The sequence below is a fragment of the Callorhinchus milii genome, unplaced genomic scaffold (assembly GCF_018977255.1).
Source record: "Callorhinchus milii isolate IMCB2004 unplaced genomic scaffold, IMCB_Cmil_1.0 Scaffold4, whole genome shotgun sequence".
Lineage (NCBI taxonomy): Eukaryota > Metazoa > Chordata > Chondrichthyes > Chimaeriformes > Callorhinchidae > Callorhinchus > Callorhinchus milii.
In genome coordinates this window covers 43528891-43546588 of record NW_024704745.1, presented here as the reverse complement: position 1 = coordinate 43546588, position 17698 = coordinate 43528891, and positions in this window count along the sequence as shown.

Here is a 17698-nt window from a genome sequence, read left to right as displayed (position 1 = left end):
GTTGGTAGGAAGGAAACAGTGATATTATATGAAGCATTGTCATCATGTTACGTGAAAAAGAATGTGAGAACTTTAAGCAGACATGTATTCTGTGATGGTAAATTTCTGTTTTATTTGCCATACTTTATTGAGTTAATACTTAAACCTTCCTCTGTAAATTATTATTGTAATTATAACTGTAACCAAAATTGCTGCAAGTCTCTCAGGAACAAATCAGAAGAAAAGGCTTTGAATAGTAATTAGCCGTTGTTAGATACTTTATCAAAATGCGATCGATATATTATATTGCAAGATGATATTCCATGTGTTAAAAAAAATGTTGAACTCCTGCAGGGTGCAGTGTCACCATAAGCCGGACATGTAAGAAGTGAAACAATATTACAAATTTTGGAGAAACATTTGGGGAAATAACTTCACAAAACTTTAATTAAAGTTGAAAAGATCTACTTCAGTTGGAAAATTAAATAGTTTTCAGTGTCATTTTTTTTAGGATCAGAAGCCTGCAATTCCATCTAGTCTTAGCCTGTTTGATCATTTTGTCTTTCAAAACACATAATTGTGGAAAATTCTGAACATTTGGCTTTAACCTGTAAGCTACTTTTCTGCAAAAGAACCATCTTGCAAATTCAGACAGAGCAAAAAAAACACAATTCTGTGTGATGTCAATTTCCAAAGCAATTTTGTTTCGGTCAGCTGGGTGTCTGACATTTACCAACCCTATGTTTAAGAGTGTGGAAACAGGACTGAAAGTTCCACATATGTATGCCACCACCACTTGGAAATTTTTCTGTGTCCGGGATGTAAAATCCTTTTCCTTGGAGGAACATACCCAATTCTGAGGAGTATAAGGCATACACGAGCAAATGCAGTAAAGAAAGAATCATTAATGAATAACCATTTAATCTGGAGGCTGTTGATCTGGACACTAGTGAACTCCCATCTCTTTTCGAATACTTGTATCGGATCTTGAATGCCTATCTGAAGGCAAGCAGATGGGGTCTCAGTTTCACAAAGGATCAAATAAGGGAAGGAATATGTTGACAATTGCAAGGAATATTAGCAGTCAACATTTGGAATTAGAACTGTAATGCAGCCAGGGAAGATATGGGAAAGTTCTGTAGCTCAGTGATAAGAGCACTCGCCTCTCAAGCGAGAGTTCTGGGTTCGATTCATGGCAGGGTGAAATAATGGGTACGTTTCCTTACTCCACACACCACGTTTACCTAGCAGTAAGTAGGAACCTGGTTGTTAGTCGATTGGTGGGTCTCTTTTCCAGGGGTAATAGCTCCTTAAAAAAAAATTGGTCACTCAATCCACGACTGTTTGTAGGACACTGCTGTGAGCAATTGGCTGCTGCATTTCGCCCACAAAATATACAGTCAATTCACCTTACAGTATGTTCTGTGAAGCGCTTTGAGACGTCTCGAAGATGTGATAAGGTGCTGTATCAAATGCAATCATTATTATTGTTATATCAAGAAATAACATGGAAAAGTGGAGGAAAAAGTTGGGATTTCAAAAAAATTGGAATAAACTTAAACTTTTAATGAAGTGATTTGAGTGGTATGTAAGTTTAAAAAAAATTATTAGCTCTAATGAAACTTCAGCAGTCAATGAAACAAAAGCAATACTGTTCTTATATAATATGTAAACTATTTTAAAACATGTTTGGTCAGCTGGGTGTCTGACGCACATTGAAACCCATCACCATGCCTTAAGAATCTCCAAATCTGTTTTCTATATGTGTTTGGTAAAATGTTTAAAAATCTTTTGAAAGCAAAGTTGAAACCATTCTTACAGTATTTTTGTGTGATTTGTAATTATACATTAAAACAATTTACAGCAGATTTTGCTGCCAGCAATACATCCTTATAATATTTTGGTCTGGTTGCCCTTTTCCATGTCACCTTCATTTCCAGCCTCAAAAAGTGCTGTGTCGCCTGCTAATAAAACACACTTTACAAAGCTATATGATAACTAGGCAGCTTAATGACAAGCTATTTATTTCTGTTAATTTAATTTTGAATATATTGCAGCAATCCTTCAGAATGGTTCAAACTACAAAACGTCTTCTTCAATATGTTAGACATATCCTGTGTTAATCTACAAGCCTCATTGTAATATCTCTTGGATTTTGTTCTCAGATTTATTATGAACATCATAATCCAGTGAGGCAGTGCATCGCCATGATCTCCCCAGCTGATAAATACATGTTCTACTCTTCCAGGCTGCCGTATAAAAGAATTGTGGCGTGACCCTGGATACTAGGCATTGATGTGCATTATTTTTCTGCTGCTGTCTACCTCTATGTGCCTGTTGATGAAATGCTTTCTGTTGTAAGTGCAGGCTTGGCTGAAGCACTAATGGCTACAGGTGTACAATCAATAACTCCGAGACATTCGGAAACACAATGATTTGAGTGAATCTTTGTGTTTCAAAGATTGCTGCTGATGTGAACTGTCGAAATAAATGAATTGGGAAGCGTGTGTCACAAAGAATTGGCAACTATAGTCAAAATATTGGAAACAGATACCTGGGATACAGCTATTATGTCTCTTCTAGGTGCCTGACAGCTGTCCATGGCATAGATTTGAGTGGAGTAGTGACTGTAATATCAACAGAATATCAGTAACAGTAGCGGAACATGACTGCATGTTTAGCTGAAGGAGTGCACACAAATCTGTAACCGTCAATAGGGTGATCCTCCAAGCCTATTGTAGGAAATAAGTTGTGAAAAAGCAACTGTGAAAAAGCACCATTAAAAATAGGCCATAAAAACAGAGGACAGAACTGGCATCATTGTATGAGCATCATTGTTTAAGTAGTAAAAAGCAACAACTTAGTATAAATTTAGTAGTAAAATAGTTATAAAGTTGTGCTGTCAGACACATTTGATTCTTTTTCCTTTTCTGCAGAGCAGTCGTTGCAGCAGTTTGCTTCTGACTTTGCACTGTGACTGGTTCATCCCTTATGTATGTATTTATATGTTCACATAGCAACAATTATCAATGATTCTGATTCCCTGTCATGAAACTATGCATTGCTTCTGCTGCATCTGTGATTTACTGCACTTTCCACAGCATATCCACATGTCATTCACTGCATTTAATGGTGCAATGTATTTATTTCACCAATCCTAACACTTGGGTTGTGAAGCATTTTGAAAATCTATTCTGTCGATTTGAAAATGTGTCTCTTGAGTGTTCTCTCAGTAAGCAATGTCTTGCATTATTAAACAAACAGCACGTTAGGATTGGAATTCCTTCTACACTGTGCAGTATTGATATATTATGTACAAACTTCATTTTATTAGTGATATATTACACATTTAAACACATTTTGAAACTATTATTTGTATTGCCTGCACCTCTAGGGCTATGTACCGCCTCTGAGTTTCTAATATTTTTGAAGATAACTGATGTTTTCAGGCATTATCTTTGTCCCTTTTATACCCTGCATTCCTCTGAACTGAGTTTCCACATATTTGGTACACATGTACTTGGGGTTGTCGCTTGAAAACAGGAAGATAACCTGTGGAAGTACTTTCTGTGCACAATCATGCCATCCCACTTTTAAAAGAAAAAAAATACTGGTCCTTTAGGAGATATTTTTGCAGCCTATATTTAGCCTCAAAGAAACCATTACATTTCCATTCTTCTTCTGAGATGCTTGGTGACTTTGGCCCCAAAACAATCAACATGGCTCCGGCTGTTAATTTTATAATTAAAGGTATCTGCAATTTCCTCAATGCACTTAATAGTTCCCATTATCAGTTGAACATCCAAAATACCAACTTCCATTATATAATAATAATAATCATCCTTGCATTTGATATAGTGTCAGCACGTCTTCGAGACATCTCAAAGTGCTTCACAGATTATACTGTAAAGTGAATTGACTGTATATTTTGTGGGCGAAACACCCACAATCCAACAACAACTTGCAGTTATAAAGTGCCCTCCAGACAGGGTAGCGTCTCAGAGCGCTTAACAGTGGCGGAGCCTGACTCTGAGCCAGGAAGTGTGGGGTGGGGGGGGGGATGGAGATGGCCGTAAGCACGGTCGAAGTGGAAGGACATAGTTTGGGAGAAATGGCCATTACCTATAACTTTTGTTCTTGAGCAGTTCAGGAGGAGAGTGCAGACCCAAATCAAGATAGATGGAAAAATCAATAGTATCTTTCAGGAAATGTATGGATATCTCAGTGTTTTATTCCTGAAGATGTGGGTGGGGGGACATTGTAAGAAATGTTTCCTTAGCTTTTCTACTTATTTGAAAGGATTACATATACTAAGGACCAAAAAGTGATCTGTTCAAAAAACTGTTCTTTGATATTTCCAAAGCAGTAAAGTTTAGTGAATTTACCGATAACAATAACACTTTCTTGACTCTGTTAATTGGTGAATAATGAGCTATTAAACAGACTCATTTAGATGAACAATTAACATTATCATTTGTAAAGTTGACATATAGTGTACAGAATTATACAATCAAAATGAGAATTACTCTCATTATCTGCTGACATGTGACACAGCCCTGTGTGAAAGTGAGATAGAGATTTCCATAGCAGCAGCATTTTTCCTGGCCCAATCTTTTAGCAATCAAGATTGACTGCTGGATGAATTAAAATTTAATTGTGCCAGATTTTTGAGTGTGCTGATCTCTCTGCCACAATCAGCAACATTTCAGCAACACTCATACAGCATCTTTTGGGGGACAACAGGACATAGGTTATACTTTTTGACACTATCTGCCAAAAATCTCTGAGTTACTTTTTGAGGGGAGAGGAAAAAGGAGGAAGTCATAGAAAATTTTCTTTAGGAGATTAAGTGGGTTGGGTAGAGTCAAAGACAGAGTAGTCTGTGGAAAAAGTGAGCCATATGGATCAACAAATCTTTTCTCATGCCAGGCTTTTTTGTTCTTTGCAGCTTTGTAGTTAATTTAATGGATAGAGGTTTTCGAGAGATGAGGGTGATTTTATTTTCTTAATCATTTATGTATTTTTTCTCTCTAATTTTCTCAAATCAAAATCAGATGTGGGGTGGTGGGGGTGACAGAGGTGGGGGGGAAGATAGGGGTTGGGCAGGTTTGATCATGGCTTGGGTTTGGACGTTTACTCGTATCCTTTTGCTGATTGAAAAGTACCCTTATAGCTCCACGGTTTGGCTGAAGAGTGCCTTTTGGCCCATTTTATCTCATCTTTCCCGAACACCAACCCTATTGTCTTCTCATTATAGCATCTAGATTTTTCTTAAATGTGTTCAGTGTTCTGGCCTCAAATACATTTCCTGGTAAACTATTCTAGCCATTGATTGCCCTCTGTTAAAAATACATATTTCCTGGTGTCCTTCCTATACTTGTCCTTCACAATCCTAAATTTATGAGTTTTTGTCCTACTGCCTTTGCCCATTTGAAAATATATTTTCTGGTGTCAAGGTGTCAAATTCTCAGACACAGTCATTAATTTTGAGGTTAGTTTTCTGTAAATTTAAGAATTTACAAAAAACTGTCTTAAAAGTTAAAACTGAATTCAACAATTTGCCAAATTCTGCACACTCTAAAGTGTTATGATAACAGAGTAAATCTAGAGCCATGTGCAATTTCTACTTTACTGTTCAATGTTAAAAGATTTGTAATCTGAGGATGCAACATCATTCAATACCACGTCTCTGATCCCACAATGGCTTTCATGATCTAGTGTCACCCCTCATGGCATCTGTGCTAATCCTCACTAATCTCTTCATACCTCTGATTTCTCTTACTTTCCAGTTCTTCCTTCTATACTCGATGTAGTTATCAATCTCATTCCCATCTGATGTGCTTTATCTATCTTTTCCCCTCCTAGACAATGTGCCTTCAAGTCATATTCTCATCTGATGTGCCTTTACATAAAATAAATCAATACCCTTCTTGCCCTTTTTAAGAGATCAAGAATGATTTGAGGAGCACTGCTAAGATGGGGGAGCAATACTATTCCAACCACCTATGTAATCCAATGGGTTGTCTAGCTTCACTGCAGGGAACAGACCAAGTTGACACATTTTAAAGTAGACCTGGATGTTACACCTCCCAGTGGCATTCCTTGAAATTCTTTTTGCAAGAACAAAAGCAGAAAGGAATAGAGACACATCTGGAGAGAACTTGACTTTACAAGCAGTGAGGCATGATAGTATATTCATAGATCCAGTCATGGTAAGGGGCTTGCTTTATATGAAAGAGCAACACATTTGCCGTCTGTTTCTTCTTCTCCCAGAAATAGTAGCAGAAGGCTTCCTAATGTAATGCTTGAATGGAACCAGCTCTACTGGGGCTGATGTTGAGGATTTGCCTCTTTATTTTGAGGGAGGAATCCACAGAATCGGTGGCAACACCGAAACAATGTCTGTGTCTGTGTTACTAGTCTGTACACGGATAGAAAAACACAGTGACAGTGGCATGAAAGACTGGGATCACTTACTTTGCGGTCTAGAAGACGTGATAAGGTGCTATATCAAATGCAAGGATTATTATTACTACAGGTCTGCTGTTTGGACAGATGAAAACACATCTTGGGAGAGGACAATAACATTGCTTCATTTATATTGCAGCTCTGTCATTAATAGAAGGTGGAATATTGGCGCTAGTGCTGCAATATAAATGTAACATCAAAGTGACAAAGGGGAGAAATAGTACACCAAGCTGCCCCAATAAAAGAAACAGGAGTGGTCAACTCATCAGAAGATCTTAGAAGTTAGCACACTCCAAATGTGTCATGGAGCTCCACTCAAACCAGATCTGTTTCGATGTTGTAATCAACTCAAAGTATTCGCAAATGTCAAATCTCTCTGGTGACTCTTCTCCATAGCAAACTACTGCTGGTTACAGCTCAACAACGTTTTGGTGTTACACATAACCATTTAGTGCCAGGATTCAAACCTGGCTGATTCCAGATTGCAGTGTTACCGTTTTAGAACCCCTTGACTCTGCGTCTTGCTTCACGATTGAATGGAAACAATGTTATTGTTATAAAGTTAAATGTACCCATAACTTACCCATAAAAAGACAGGGATCATTTTTCAGCATAGAGAGTTGTCTCGTGATGCCAGTCCTGTGCCAGTGTCAATAATGACTGAAAAATGTCAGTTTCTCCTTTCTTTTCTCCCAAAAGCAAATGGCCAACTGACCGGTCGGGGAGAGTGTATATGAAGTGCCATTCTCCAAATGAGACAGTAAACGAAGTTCAGATTTGTTAGAAAATTCCCACTGTGAACTGTGACTTTTTCAATCGCATTGTTGGAACAAATGCATCTATTTAATACAATCTCTAAACTCTGTATTAAAATAATATAAAATGAACTTATAATAAGATCTTGAATTATATCATCACGTGGGTGAAATCGTCATGCTATCAATATCCCGACCACTTCCCGTGCAAAATGTGAATAGGGGAACCCATCTTTACTTCACCACCACCACCACAACAACAACTTGCACTTATACAGCGCCCTCCATGCAGGGCAGCTTCTCAGAGGCTTAACAATGGCGGTGCTTGAAGTTAGAGCGGTGGGAGGTGACATAAGCACGGTCGAAAAGGAAGATCTTAAGATGATACTTGAAAAAGGGGAAAGGGGGCAAGATGGAGGGGTTGAGGGGTTTAGGGGTTGAGGGAGAGTCTTCGAAAGTTTTTGGGCGTAGTAGCTGAAAGCGTGACCTCCAATGGTGGAGCGGAGGGTGCGAGGTACAAGCAGGAGGCCGGTGCCAGTCGAATGGAGATGTCGGATGGTGGATAATAATAATAATCCTTGCATTTGATATAGCGCTTTTCACGTCTTCTAGACGTCTCAAAGCGCTTCACAGAATATGCTGTAAAGTGAATTAACGGTATATTTGTGGGCGAAATGCGGCAGCCAATTGGGCACAGCAGTGTTCCACAAACAGTCGTGGATTGAAAATGACCAATTTATTATTGTTTTGTTTAGGAGGGATTATTATCAGGTGTGTGGAGTAAGGAAACTTGCCCAAGGTTTCGCCCTGCCTGGAAATGAACCCAGGTGTCTCACTTGCAAGGCGAGTGCTCTAACCACTGAGCTACAGGACTCCACTACAGGATTGGGGAATGAGGAGGTCGGAGAGGGAGGGAGGTGTCAGGGAGTGAAGGGATTTGAACACGAGTGTGAGGATCTTGAAGTCGATCCGTTCGGTGATGGGGAGCCTGAACCTGGCCAAAACTGGTGCGATGTGGGTACGGAGTTTGCTCTGGGTACGTATCACTCGCTTATAACACATTCTACACATCCTACAGGAAGTAAAGTATTGGAAATATCATTGGAACAAACTTACCTGCTCAACCAGCCGCTCCTTGGGGGCTACTCAGAAAACTCTTGTGATGAGTGGCCTGGTACCATGAGAAAAGGTTGCCCTCACCCTTATCCAGTCGTTTGGTAAGCTGTTTTGATTGTTGCAGCAAGATCTCTGTGAGTAGAAATTTTAGACCTCGTCTTCGCTGCCTGATTTTAAAGTCTTGAGTGACTCAGTTTTGTTAAAATGATCAAAATGAATTCAAAGTTTAATAGACATATATGTCTATACATAAACTTACACTTATACTGTACTTAACGTAAATCAATTTTAGCAAACAAACGGACAGTTCTGGGGGCTGGGGTCACTCCGTCACACTGACAGCTGCTCGCTCTGCGCCTGCACGGTGTGTGTTGGTGTAGGTCCCCAAGGCCACAGCGCCCCCGAGTGGCCCCGGAGGACTCATGCCTACATCGTCACCTCCGTTATAGAGTCACTCAGCTCTTTATAAAATAATTATAATAATCCTTCAATTTGATACAGCGCCTTATCATGTCTTTGAGATGTCTCAAAGCGCTTCACAGGATATACTGTAAAGCAAATTGACTGTATATTTTATGGGCGAAATGCAGCAGCCAATTGCACACAGCAGTGTCCCATATATTGCTGTGGATTGAGTGACCAAATAATTTTTTTTGAGGGAATTATTAATTATTTTTGTTTTGAAGGGATCATTACTGTAAAAACGATCCATCAATTGATTAACAACTGGGTTTCTACTTACTGCTAGGGAAACAGAGGCATATGGAATAAGGAAACTCGCTCAACATTTAGCCCTGCAAGGGAATCGAACCCAAGTCCACTCGCTTGTGAGGTGAGGGCTTTAACCACTAAGCTACTGGACATCATAACTCAATTGGAGTGATGCTATATCAGGATTTTACATACATATTTCAATAGGGAAACCAGAATAATTTTGTATGACAAAATATTAATACAATATGTTACTCCTCACAATGTGGACAACATCAAAAAATATTTAGAGGAGAGTGAATGACAAATGGTTTAACCACAGATATATTTGCATCTGGCTGCTCCCTGACAAACTATTCCTTGTATTGAAAACAGCACTTCAGGTGACAGCCTTGCTCAGTTGGTAGTACCCTTGCTTCTGAGTCAGAAGATTGTGAACTCAAGCCCCACACCAGGCCTTTGAACTCAAAATCTAGGCTGACACTCCAATGCAATGTTGGGGGTGTGCTGGGTTGTTGGAGGTGCCAACATTATATGTTAAACTGAGGTTCCATCTACCTGATCAGGTGGACATTTAAAGATCTCATGGCGCTATTTGAAAAGAGGAGTTATCTCCTGGTGTTCTGGCCGCCAATCCTCCAGAAAAAAATTGTTGAATCACCTCATGGGTTTCTGTGGTGAGACAACACTGTGTGCAAATTGGTCTACAGGTTCACCTACAAATACGCAGTCATTACACTTTACAGTAAATTCTATGCTTTGAGAGATTTCATTGATGTAATAAGGCCCTATATTAAATGCAAGGATCATTGTTATTCTTATTTTTCAACCTCTGATGCTGATGGTGCAAAGTTAGATCTGGTCCCTACTATGCTGATAAGTGTAAAGCTTTAGAGTCAGTGCAAGTTGCAGGAGCAACCCAGCCTGTGGCCAAGAGCAACCCAGTGTGTGACCAGGAAATGGGGTAGAGGGATGGCAGAATACCCTGGGTTGTGTCAGGCACTCAAAGAACCCTTTTAAAGAAGGGAGGAATGAGGGCTTTGTGCCATTATTCCAAAGAGAAATGCTGTGTCAGGACATTCTTGGGAAAACCATGGCAACTGTGTCCTCTCCGACACTGCAACAATGGGCTCTCAGTGTGCGATGGTTTTGCATTTCATTCATTCTGTTAGTCGCTTAAATATTGAGAACACATTGAATTTTAGTGAATTGGCGCAAGTCAGTGCTAGTAAAAATCTGTTCAGGAAGGATTTAAATGGAGCAAAATCTAATCAGGAATAGGAAGGATTTAAATGTGATTGTAAAATAAATTCAAACAGATGCTTACATTAATTGCTTACAATAAAATAAATAGTTCAACCCATTTTTATCAAACTCATTGTCTGAAAGTTATTAAATATCCATATGCTTGCCATGGAATACTTTCCCTTGTTTTGGAGTGTTTGTGATATGGGATATAATAAACTTATTCATCGTATAAAACCATGCTCCAGGTCATTTTAGTTGCTTAATAAAATACCCCACATTCTTTATTTGAATGTTTGGAGGTTTGTGCTTGCACAATAGACCAGGACCATGCATCTATGAAATGCCAGGGTTGTACAAATGCAAATAGGTTTTTCTTTCCTCAATCTCACAAAGTAAAACAGACTTCTTTGGTTATAAATGTTGCCAAATACTGATAAACTCACCTGAAAACTGATCACTTTATTATGAATATTGTGTTACAAGATGATGTTCTAGAAATAAGGAGTAGATGAGGACCAGGACAGAGTGCTGGTTTATTTCCTTCTACTTTAACTCTTCATCTAATGGTGTTTAACAATTAATTATTAACTAATGGAATCACTACATGGCATGTGCACCTCTGATTCCGCAGCATCTAAACACATGGGAATAATTATTTCTGAACAGATTTGATGTGTTATTCAATCTGTTCAGAAAAATACAATCTCCAGGCGACAACTTAGTCACACTGAAACGGTACTTCAATGATGGCAACAATAATTGCGATGCTGAAATTTTTGTACCGGCTCAGGCCTACCTACTGTGCTAAAATAGAGGTTAGGGTGGGGGAGTTCACACTGGCTGTCTATAGAATTGACACAAAACTGTGATTCCTAACAGATATAATAACACATTCATTCTTAAGAAACATAACAATTCTCATCCCATGGTTAAACCAGGAGAGCCTAAAAATAATACCAGGTAAAATATTTCTAGGCTTTCAATGAACTTGCAATGAGTATTTCAAGACAAACGCTACTACCCTTCATATAGTAATGCCAGTATTATTTAATAACAAATATATATGTTAAAAAGTGAAGAAATCTGGGCAATGCTTCAGGACTGATGTACTGACTGTTGTTGTAAGTGTCTTACATGCAGCTGAACCACTCTCAATGGCATGGGTAACATTTACAGGATGAGAAGGGAGCAGTTCCTGTTGTTTCAAAGATCGACACAGCAAATAAGGAGTTAAAGAAGAAAGATGCTTTGGGAAAATACACATTTGTCTTAAGGCAATTATCAATCAGATTGGCTATGTAGCTAATTACAATCTCAATTTACATTTATGTAGCACCTTTCACATCAGGATTACTTAATGCAAATGGAACTTAATTGGGACTTAATGGAACCAAATAATTGTTTTTCTTATGCTTTGGAAAGGATCACTTAATTTTTTATTTACTTTATAATTAATTATTAATAGTATTAATACTTTATTATTTTGAAAAGAGTAATTGGATTTTCTAAGATAATAATGATCCCATGTCACTACAGTATTCGAAAAGGGAAGGGGGTTTCCCCTGGTGTCCTGACCACCAATCCCCCAAATAGAATTGGTCACTCACTCCATGGTTGTTTGTGGGACATTGTGGTTCGCAATTGGTTGCCACATTTCACCCCAAAAATAAACAGTATATCCTGTGAAGCTCTTTGAGACATTTCAACAATGTGATAATAAACTATATCAAATGCAAGGGTTTATATTATTATCTGAAATTCAGTAATCAAATGTATAGTTATGAAATATTTAAATAATAATATTAAAGGGGTTGTTTGTTGCAGGCATACGATTACTTGAAATATCCCAAATTCTAAACAAGATTCCTTCATTTTAATGTTGTAATTTCTGCTTGTAATTGTGGCAATGAAATGAAAAGAAACTTTGAGAAACCATTCACAAAATGTGAATGAGAGTTTCACATGGGTTGGGGTTGAGATAGACACAGAGGCAGGTGATATTCTGCATATGGAGAAAAAGTGATCGTGTACAATCATCCCAGCAACAAAAGTCTGTCTGCAAGTATCAATGGAGATGCATCTCACCAGTAGAGATGACATCAGGTCCTGGCATCTCACTTACATGCATCCTTTTTGAACAATCCCTTGCTTAGGAGAGACCTTACAAACCACCAGCACTACATTTCTGCAAATGGCTTTTCTTCTTGCTTCCACCCATTCACCTGTGGGGTACCCCAAGGATCCAGCCTTGGCCCCCTTCTCTTCCTCATCTATATGCTCCCTCTCGGTGATGTCATCTGCAGACACGGGGTTAACTTTCACATGTATGTGGATGATGCTCAACTCTACTTTTCCACCTCCAGCTGTGAACCTCAGTCCCCTGATGTTCTGTCAGCTTGTCTTTCGGACATCAAGAGCTGGATGAAAGCAAATTTCCTGCAGTTAAACGTCAACATGATGGTAGCCATACTCTTTGGCTTCCATCGATGTCTTCTGTCCCATGGTTCCAACCTCCTCAACCTACCCGACCTGTCCTTAAAACTCTCCGAACCCATGCACAACTTAGGCATCAGGTTCGATACCCAGTTATCCTTCCTCCCCCACATCTGGTCTCTGACCAATACCGCTTTCTTCCACCTCGGCCACATTGCCTGTCTCCGACAATAACTCACCCAAAAGCTGCCGAAACCCTTGTCCATACCTTTGGCACCTCTCGGCTGGACTACTCTAATGCCCTCCTCACTGGTCTCCCCTCCTCCACTATTCACAAATTCAGCTCATTCAAAACTCCGCTGCCCACATTGTCACCCGTACCAAACTTCGTACCCCGATTACTCCAGTCTTTGCCAAACTCCACTGGCTCTCTGTCATAGAGCAGATAGACTTCAAGATCCTCACTCTAGTGTTTAAATCCCTCCATTCCTTGGCACCCCCTATCTCTCCAACCTCCTCTCTCCGCACAGCTTCCGCTCTACTGCGGAGTAGAAAGTTTTATGTAAAACGGATACAGGGAAAGAGAAAGAAATTGGGCCTTTATTAGTTAACTTCAGTGAAGGAGCTGGCACCAACACCAATTGGCTGGATAGCCGTAGGCAATAATTTCTGTGATTCCATGATTCTTGTCAAGTTATTAAATTCTCCCCCACAACGATCACAATCAAAAGTGCTAACATTTCGGTAAATTACTTCCCAGTTGATATCACTGACCATATGATCAATTAACAGTTTGTTTGGTAAGTCTTTGATTCTGACAAGATCTTTTGGATGATGGAATTCAGTATGTTTTAAAGACATTAAATAAATATATTTCTCTGCTCAACAAGAAACAGATTAGCTTTAAATAATTAATATTCTTTTACATAAAAATCAATCGTGAAGATTTAAAGTTAAGAAGCTTGGACTATGCTGGATTTAAACAACTGATGTAAAATTTATGGATCCTGTGTGTTCCTCACGTGGGATTTTAACTTTGCCTTCCTTTGACACAGTATAACTGAGGTAAGCATTTCACAGAAAGTGTAGCCTTAAATTGTTGAGATTATGATGTATTACAAGACAATGATGAGGATAGACAACTAAAGAAAGAAAATAAAGAAATTGCATATTTATAGTATTTCATCACATCAAAATGTCTCAAAGTGCTTTACAGCCATTATCAAATAATTTTAGTGATGGTGTTTGAGAACCGTGTAGCTAACTTTTTTACAGAGATGAGTATCATCAATCAGTTATGAAGACAGCGATCAATTTTTATATGAAGGATTATTGGCCAGGATAACACAACTCCTATTTCCAGGCAGGGCGAAACCTTGAGCAAGTTTCCTTACTCCATATGCCTAATAATAATCCCTCCAAAAAACAAAAACAATAATAAATTGGTCATTTTCAATCCACGACTGTTTGTGGGACACTGCTGTGCCAATTGGCTGTCATGTTTCATCCACAAATATACAGTCAATTCACTTTACAGCATATTCTGTGAAGTGCTTTGAGACGTCTAGAAGTCGTGAAAAGCGCTATATCAAATTATTATCCCCAAAAAACCGATCTGACAATCAACTGGGTTTCTACTAACTACTAGGTAAATAGAGGCATGTGGAGTAAAGAAACCTGCGCAACATTTCGTACTGCTAGGAATAGAATAGTCTCTTGCTTGCGAGGTGAATGCTCTAACTACTGAGCTACAGGACTCCACAATGTCAGTCTGAACAATAAGTTCAAGTGTCGATGTGTAGTTTGAACTCACCACCTATTGACCCAGAGTTAAGAAAGCCAGCAAATGAAGCTGACTGAGCTGTTATCAAATGTTTGCAGATTTTCAAAATTAGTCAGTCAACTCTGAAACTCCCTGTTCCAACAGGAACCTGTAATGCAATAGCAGCATAAGGTCTGGACTGAATCAGAAACTTGAGTTATTTTTGTTTCCAAAAAAAGTAACTCTATTACCATTTAGAACTTCCATCCAGCAAACAGGTCTCTCTAGATAAAAACAGCTGTACCAGTGTAAAAGAAAATGGCTAAGTAGCAACCCATTATGGAAAAATCTAAAGTTCATCCATCCTATCCTCCTGTTAAGAAGGAAATGTGTTGGGACAACTCAAAGGGAAAAAAATGGAGAGACAGGTAGGACAAGTCAGTAGAACAGTAAATTAAAGCCATACCTTTCATTTCCAATGTCTAGAATCAATGCTAATCTTTTATCGCTAATTACAGCCTGTCTAAGGAGTTAAGAAAATTTCAGCTATTTCCCAGCGGATGCATTTGGATAGATGGGAGGGCTAAGTACAATCTGCTTCTCATGGTAACTCCAGCTATTCACTGATTCTATCTCCAGCACCACTATTTGCTTTTACTTGCAGGAACATGGCCTACTAATAAATAACGTCCAGCCTCATTTTTCCCCTGCATCTGTCCACGCAACAAATACTGAAGCCAACAGCAAGGCTATGTGAAATGTTTCCATTGCAGGGTACTTAGTGCAAAATGCAAACCCTCAATTTTGTAATAATAATCCTTGCATTTGATGCAGAGCCTGATCACGGTGTCAAGGCGTCTGAAAGTAATTCATAGGATACACTGTAAAATGGCTTGACTGATGTGCAGCGGTGAGTGCTTGAGTTCTTATCTAAACCTTATCTAACCAATTGTCAGAGAGGGCTCAATACCAACTCCAGAGGACTGAAATATCATTTGTGTTGGAAGCACCTACTCCTCTGTTGAAATCAGTTCCCTTTGGGGTTTGCCTGAGAGTTTATGCATCACTTGGCAGTAGTGTTGTGATATCAACGAATCCACTTTCATTTGTATCATAGACTCAGTAGTAATGTGCTCCAAATATACCAAGCCTTTTAAAGAAGCACTGGTACCTATCTTGTCATTCAAAATTCCCTCCATGGGAGTCCATTGTTAAAATTAGTTAACACATATGCACTTTCTGAGTGACTACTCTGTAGAAATGCAACCAAGCTCACAGATACACTTGTGGATACTGTAACTTTTGATCAACATGGCAGCTCTGACCTGCAAATGTAGTTCAATGCACATAAATGCTCTCCTTGTATGGGATAGAACTTGCCAAGGGGGAAGCTGAAAAAGATCTAGGGGTGTTAGTTGACTCATCACTCACCATGTCAAAAAGTGTGAAGCAGCAATAAATAAGTCAAACAGAACGCTAGGCTATATTGCCAAATCAGTTGAGTTCAAATCCCCAGCCATCATACTCAAGCTGTACAGTGCCTGTCAAGCTGCATTTGGCTACTACTTACAGGTCTGTGTGCCACAATATAATAGGATTTCCTACACCCTAGAGACAGTGCAGAGGAGAGCAATACAGATAATCTCCAGTGTTAGAGGAATGAGCAAAGATTAAATAAGGCAGGGTTCTTCAGTCTTGGAAAAAGATGTTTCAGAGGATACCTTACAGAGGTACAGCACCCTTTCCACTGCCCTTGTCCCCCTCACCTCCCGAACTGCCTCCTATTCCCGATCCTCACCCTGGTTCACTAGACACCTCTGCTCACTCAAGGGCCAGATGCGGGCTACCAAACGCACTTAGCTCAAATCCGGCCTAACTGTCCACCAACATATCTGGCTGGACGCTCTCGCCTCGGCCAAATCATCCTTCTATTCCAAGTTAATCCTGGAGGCGAAGCGCAATCCCAGGCTCCTGTTCTCCACCACCAACCGGCTCCTCCGCCCTCCCTGCCGCGCCTCGCAGATTCTTTCCTTCGACTCCCACTGTGAGGAAATGCTGGACTTCCTCGAGTCCAAAATCGAGAGAATCCGCTCAGCTACCACTGCCCTTCCAACTTTACCTCCCACCCCACACTCCGACCATAACCCATCCTTCCTTCCACACCTTTGAAACTGTCACCCCCTCCTCTGTCATCACCACCTTATCCTCCATGACGCTCACCACCTGCTCCCTGGACCCACCCCACCCCTCTCCTTAAATCCCAGCTCCACCTCCTTGAGCCATTACTTGCCGACATCATCAACCTCTCCCTGTCATCTGTTACTGTTCCTACTCCCTTCAAGTCAGCTACTATCACCCCCCATCTTGAAGAAACCTTCCTTGACCCATCACAACTATTCAGCTACCGGCCCACCTCCAACTCCCTTTTCTGTCTAAGGTTCTTGAGTCAGCCATCGCCTCCCAGCTTTGCTCTTTCCTCTCCTCCCACTCGCTCAATGAGCCCCTCCAATCAGGTTTCCGTGCTGCCTAAGGATGGAAACTGCTCTGGTCAAGGTCACAAATGACTTCCTGACTATGTGTGACCAGGGCTCCCTCTGCCTCCTCATCCTCCTGGACCTCCCCGTCATCTTTGATACTGTGGACCACTCAATCCTCCTCCACTGCTTCTCCTCCCACCTCAACCTTCAAGGTTCTGTCCTTGACTGATTCATGTCCTACCTTTCACACCGCCTCCACTTTGTCTCTGCAAACGGCTTCTCCTCCAGCCCCCACACCATCTTGTCTGGCGTTCCTCAGGGTTCTGTCCTCAGTCCCCTCCTCTTCACCCTCTTCATGCTCCCCCTTGGTGACATCATCCGCAGACATGGGGTAAATTACCACATGTAGGTGGATGACACCCAACTCTATCTCACTTCCTCCACCCTCAACTCCAGGACTACTGGTGGCCTGACCGAATGCCTGTCCGACATCAAGTCCTGGATGAGAGACAACTTTCTCCAACTAAACATCAGCAAGACCGAGGCCCTCCTGATTGGCTCGCGCCAGCGCCTCCGCACCTCGGGCATTGGCAGCATCACTCTCCACAGCTACACACTCAACCTCACTAAGCCAGTCAAGAACCTGGGTGTCTTATTTGATCCTGAACTGTCCTTTCTCCCCCACATCCGCGCCATGATCGGCACTGCCTACCACCACTTCCGCAACATTGCCAGACTCCGCCACTGCC